A 6,599-nucleotide genomic window follows, 5' to 3' on the forward strand; every position below is an offset into this window, starting at 1 on the left:
TAAGCTTAAAGATATGGTCTGAAAAAGTTGGGTTGATAAAACCTAGAGGTTGGTCAACGGATACCTCCTCTTGGATGTAACCATTTAGAAATGCATTTTTGTATCCATTTTAAATAGTTTAAAATTCATGATGCAGAAAAAAGATAATAACGTCCTTATGACTTCTAATCTAGCTACAGAAGCATAAATTTCATCAAAATCTATTCCCTTATGTTGGTTGTATCCTTTTGCAACTAGTATGGATTTATTTCTTAAAACATTTCCATCTTCATCTAGCTTGTTGTGAAAGACCCATATCATACCTCAAAATTTTCCTTTCCCTTTTCATTTTTCATCTAACTTGTGGCTTGGGATTCATCTGCACTCATTCATGCCTCATTCATTGTTGGATCATCCATGCATGTTAACACTTGCTAATAATCATTATAAATTCAAAGCTTATGACCAACAAAATCTAGGGTTTACTTGTGGATCAAGCCCTAGAGATGTGGTATGGCTCTTCATATGGAATCAATGGGGGTGAAACCCTAGTTTCTTGATCTTTGGGACTTAGATTCAAGGAGATCACAACTTGGCATTCATATGTGTATTAAAACGCTAATTCTTGGCTTTGTTCCTTTGGGATCTTGTTTTTGACCTCTTGAGCATTGATTTGACCATTAAACCCTAATTGCGGGTCCATGTGTTAGGAGATTGAATGCGGAGCTTCATGCTTAGTTTGAAGACCTTGATTAGGGGGTGTGCATCATGAAACCCTAATCAGGGATGCCTGGTCTGGTGTTCCATTTTGAGTTGACGTTTGATCATGGGATTGACTAAAACCCTAGCTCATTGGGAAAAGGTTCTTGACCATCTTGTCATACATCATGTCATGCATTAAACTTGTTTGTAATTTCATTTGGGTCAAGGTTTTGTTCAAGCATCCATCCATTTGGTGCTTTCAAGATCTTAAGTCTTTGATTCATGGTCATTGTTTCCATCCATATGGTGTTGTCAAGATTATAAGTCTTTGGTCAATGATTCTTGGATTCATGCTTGCATTAGTGCATTGGTCTTTTGGTGCTTGGTTTTTCTTTGATTCATTGAGATTCTTAAGGCATTATAGGTCATTCATTGTTGGGTCATCCATGCATTTTAGTCCATTAGATCAAGGTTCATTCATATTGCTTAGCATTTGAGCAAGTAACATAAATCATTGTTTCATTTAAACCAAGTCATTATTCACTCAAAACCTCTTTTACATTGCATTTCATCAAGTCATCAAATACAAGTCCTTACATTTACATCATACAATAAGAAAACTCTAGTTTCTAACCTACAATTGACTTTAGTCAATTGTACACCTTTTTGTCAACTAATTGACCAAAATCAACCATTTCTCCCTAAGGTCCTTAAGTCACCATCTTGATCTTGAAGCCTTGATATCACAATCCTCAAGTGTCTATGCCAAACAAAACCTACAAAAGAACCATCCCATACAATTAGGTCACCAAACATTTTGTTCAATACACTTCTTAACACAAATCAAGCTAAGTAATTGAAGCTCTAATACTCATTGAAAACATAAAATTTTCCAATTAGCCCATGGCCTCAATTTAACCTAACATGACATTACCATTTGATTAATAAAACAAGTGCATCATTAACCTAGCTTAATCCATAATCCAATTTTCAAAAGATCCTATCATTCATTACATAATCCAACCATTTAAAATTGGCATCTCATACATAATTCAAACCATTCCCATGTACACAATCCAAACAGTCCAAATAGCATCCTTCAATAAACCACATCCAAACTTCTCATTACAAATCAATAACACATTTCCTTATATTCAAATTATCAAACCATTTCATTCTACAATTCAACCAAGCAAGCCATACATATTCAAACATACAAATATTCATAACGCTCCATTCCATAAATCCACATTCCATAACATTTGTGTCCAACAAGTAGCATAATTAATTTAACTTGCCAAGCATAGACAATGATACCATAACAGAAGGAACCCAAAACAGTTCATACACAGCCTTTAGGTGTTTCTAACAACTTAACATAGCCATTGAAAAAAGCATAACCATTGAAACACATACACCTGCAAAATTCCTTCTAACAAGGCATGGACAAGACTCTTCATAACTAACGACTCCCACTTGCAAATTGATTCTAACAGGCAAAAACAATTAATAGAAAAACCAGCAAAAACAATTTCACACTGCACATTTCTTCAACAGGACGTCAGTTGGAAGTTCCTTCATAACTAACGCATCTACCCTGCAATTTTGGTTTAACAGAACAAATGAGAGTCCACAATAACTAACCTAGATGAACACACAGAATCCTAATTAACACTATAACAGATTTTCTAATTTCTAACTAACTCGACGTGCATTTCAGATGGATTTGGATTTGCATTTCTAACTGAACTTGAGAACCAAAACTCTATAAATACATATCACTCTCCACTCATTCAAAGGGCAGCAATCACAAAATCACAAATCATGAATCAAATCACCATTCTTGCATCAATGCAATTCTCGGAAGCACTCTTCACTCTCATTGATTCTTCAGAACTCTCAGATTTCACCTCCCTCAATCCCTCACGCAACAACTTACCACGATTCAAGCAACAACTTCGCAAGCGTAACAAAATTTGTAAACAGAAAGGGGAGAAGAAAGAGTGAATTGAAGCAAAGCAAGGAGGAAGAAAAGATTCGATATCTGTTGTCACCGGTAGCCACCGCGTCGGAGCTCCGTTTCAGTAGGTCATTCTTCTCCTTCTTGTTCATCGTTTATGCGCATTGATTTGAGTGGATGAATTCGATTTTGGGTTCAGAGTTGTTTTCTTCTTGATTGTTGCGTTTGAACGTGAGAGCTTGAGAACACGTGAAAATGGTGAAATGAGTTTGTTCAATTGTTCATACGCTGATGCTTAGTCTCGATGCGTGTTGTGTCAACCTAGATCCAGTTTGCCTTATGGAGCTTGGGCCCAAGCATTTTTATTACACCTCCCTGCATGATCCACACCCCCGCCTCATTTGACATAATTTTCCTTTTTGTTCATATATTTATTTTTATTGTTTCTTGCTCTTTTAATTTCTGATTTTTTTTCTATATTTTTGTGCATAAATCATTTGTCAATTTGTTAATATTAGGATAGTTTGATATTTTCCATCATACAATATAATTAGATTTGATTAGAATTAGTTAGATTTAATTGTTTTTAATTAGATTTTTAATTGTTAGAAATTAATTCAATATTAATCAATTTGTGGTTAATGACCATTTTCCCCACATGGTTTAGAGAATTCATGCTATGCATGCTCTCTTAGTTTAGGGATTGTGTAGTTTCAATTGGTACAAATTGACTGATGTATACGTGCGTTTTCGACGCCATGAGATTTGGTGTACAGAATGACTTTTTCGACATATGATAACATGGGATAAAACGATTTGGTTGATAAGTGTGGTTCGATACTTCGACAAAATGGAAGCTTTGATATTTCGACATGATATTTGCAGCTAGAAAAGTACTTTGACAAGACATGGAAGACATTGCAGTATATCGATAATTCGACAAAAAAAGGGCTGAAGGAAGACGTCGTTTCGACTTAAAGTGTAAATTTGAATTTAAAAAGTTGTAACATTTGGCAGAGGACGCGTGGAAGCATCTGGCGAAAGGAAGAAAGCCATGTGTCACAGTTTTAGGACTTGGTCGTTAGTAACAGTTATGTTATTTGTTTATAAATAGGGTAGTTGTTATAAAAAAAAAAGAGGTGTGGAGAATTACTTGTACAAAATTCCTGAAAACACTCAAAGTACCCGTGTGAGAGAAAAGAGTCATATTTGGAAAATGTATGTGTAAACAAACACCAATTCCTTCAAAGTTTATTTTATAAAGTTTAAAGTTCTTTACAAATCTCTTTTATGTTTTCCAGTCATTTATCTTTCTGCACTTTCTCCTTTTCGACACTTTACATTTTGTCAGTTATTTTCCGCCATTTACTTTATCTTGTTAAATTTACATCAACTTAACGTTTTAATCAACATATTTCGACGTAAAACACTTAGAGAACAAAAATGAAATATATGAAAGTGATTCTAGACATCTTCAAGACCATCTAGATCTGCACATGTCCTAGGATTTGTGTGGTTGATCCTGCAAGTAACCCAATTCTACAAGTTTTGGTAAACCAGAGGTTGTTCGCCAAAATTCACAGCGAACAAATTGGCACGCCCAGTGGGACAGTGCAAAAAATCTAGAAATCGAGATAATCACTAATCAAAATTTGTTCTTCATTGTATGAGACAGAGAAGCGGTAAATTAGCCGTATCCGAAGTAGAAATACCTAAAAGAACAAGAGTAAGAAAAATGGCGAACCAGCCAAATAATCCAAACGAATCCATCCCAGTATCCAACCCTGCCCCTTCGACAGAAGGCAATATAGGATCGGTCCCTGTGTCAGAGGCTGTACCTTCGTCAACAGGGTCGATACTAGCGGTTTCGATGTCGCAAAACGCGCCTAGTTCGTCCTTCAGGGCACAACAAATGCCCGTTGGGACACCCCCTCCTGTGGGGAACACTCCTAGGCCTTTTGTAACAAATTTCACCTTGCCTCCGCCTGGTAGGGAACAACCCTTTGGAATGCCAACTTCGGTGATGGCAAATTTACACAACTCCCCGTTAATATATTCAGATTCGATGGCCAACGTGTCTTCACCCTTACAAGGGTCAGAATATGGTGGAAATATGAGTAGACTGAACCAACAACCACTTTACGTGCCGCCGATAACGAATAATTCGGCGCAAGTAATTAGACAGCAGATGGACGAGAGTAATCATGATATGGTCCAAATGTTGACGCAACAAATGGGAGCGGTGTTTAACCCACTAATACAAAACACCACTCAAACAAACCAAGTGTTGGCAGCGCAGATGACGCGCATTGCTGATTTCTTTGGAGTCCCTCAAACTCGACACAGAGAACAAGTGATTCATAACCCAGTGGTAGCGGTCCAGGAAGAGCCTACGATAAACCAGATACCGTTGGATAATCCTCAAACAAACGTCAGAAACCAAGAGGATGTAGTCGAACAGCCTCGTGTCGAAAACCCCATTCCACAAGAGCCTAGAAGGATAGTAATCCAGAGAGGTCAGGACGCGGATGCTGTATTGCAACAACGGCTACGGTATAATAATCCTCCTGTCGAAAACAATTTGGCAGCCATGGTCGAAACGATAATGGCACAAAATGGGATGAACATGGGTTTACAAAGGCCTAGTTACGCATCCCCACTATCGGAATATATTCTGCAAGAAGAACTGCCACCAAGGTGGAAAGTCCCTAAGTTCACAAAGTTCTCATGGGACACTAGTGAGTCCACTATAGAACATGTGGCACGTTATCTGATCGAGGCAGGGGAGATAGCCCGTAATGAAAATTTGAAAATAAAATATTTCCCTAGTTCCTTAACAAAAAACGCGTTTACTTGGTTTACATCTTTGCCTGCAAACTCAGTATACACGTGGACCCAATTAGAAAGGCTGTTCCATGAACAATTCTACATGGGACAAACAAAAATAAGTCTGAAAGAATTAGCCAGTGTCAAGAGAAAACACTCCGAACCAATAGATGATTATTTAAATAGGTTCAGATTGCTAAAGGCTAGATGTTTCACCCCAGTGCCAGAACATGAGTTGGTCGAAATGGCCGCAGGGGGACTAGACTATTCTATAAGGAAGAAACTAGATACCCAGTATTTGAGGGATATGGCACAATTAGCGGATAGAGTGAGACAGGTCGAAAGGTTAAGGGACGAAAAATTCAGGGCAAATAAGAATAAAAAAGAGAGGGTAGCCTACGTAGGGGTTCGCCAAGATGATGAGTTCGACGAAAACGAACCAAGTAGCTTCGACGAACAAGAGATTGACCTAGCAGAACTAAAGCAAGGGCCACCTTATTCGTGCAAAGTACTAACTCCGTCGAACGGAAACCCAGTCGAAACCAACGATAAGTTCCCCAAAAGGACTTATACGTTCGACATCACCAAATGTGACGAAATCTTCGATCTGTTGGTTAAAGATGGTCAATTAATAAAACCACCAGGCGCTAAAGAACCGCCTATGGAACAACAGAAAAAGAGAGGTTTTTGTAAATACCATAATTTTCTGGGCCATAAGACGTCTCGTTGTTTCCTTTTCAGGGATCTCGTTCAAAATGCTATCCGTGACGGAAGGCTGAAGTTTGGTGACAAACCAAAACAACAGATGAAGATCGATTCGAATCCTATGCAAGCAGTCAAAGCCCACTACGCTGAACCATCTGTCGTGAACATGGTGGAGGCCGAAGTTGCTCCTGATGGCAATTTGGAAATGGTGGAAGCCCCTGGAAGTTTCGACGCAAATGTCAACATGGTCGAGATTGCTGATGATCTCGCAAGCCAGAAAAGGATAGAAACTACTGAAGGTTTCGACAAGAAGGACGGTGACGATGCTGTTGAGAATGTGGAGTTTCGACAAGAGGAGAATTGGGACCGCTTGGGTCAGCCAAGTGGGAAATATGATTATCTTGTGAAGTACAACGCGCCGGCAAGC

At 38.4% G+C, this 6,599-nt stretch overlaps 1 long non-coding RNA gene across 2 annotated transcripts; it reads right to left on the reverse strand.

The window, feature by feature from the left end:
* Positions 1-1,195: 1,195 nt before the first annotated feature.
* On the reverse strand, positions 1,196-3,024 carry LOC127120376 (uncharacterized). Of its 2 annotated transcripts, none has more exons than XR_007803195.1 (2): positions 2,098-3,024; positions 1,196-1,457 (listed from the first exon to the last, which is right to left on the reverse strand). It is a non-coding gene; the product is annotated as an uncharacterized LOC127120376 (long non-coding RNA). The 2 variants fall into 2 exon arrangements; XR_007803194.1 differs by having other exon boundaries at positions 1,218-1,457; positions 2,520-3,024.
* Between the last annotated feature and the right edge of the window lie 3,575 nt (positions 3,025-6,599).

Source organism: Lathyrus oleraceus, chromosome 2 (genome assembly GCF_024323335.1).
Source record: "Lathyrus oleraceus cultivar Zhongwan6 chromosome 2, CAAS_Psat_ZW6_1.0, whole genome shotgun sequence".
NCBI lineage: Eukaryota > Viridiplantae > Streptophyta > Magnoliopsida > Fabales > Fabaceae > Lathyrus > Lathyrus oleraceus.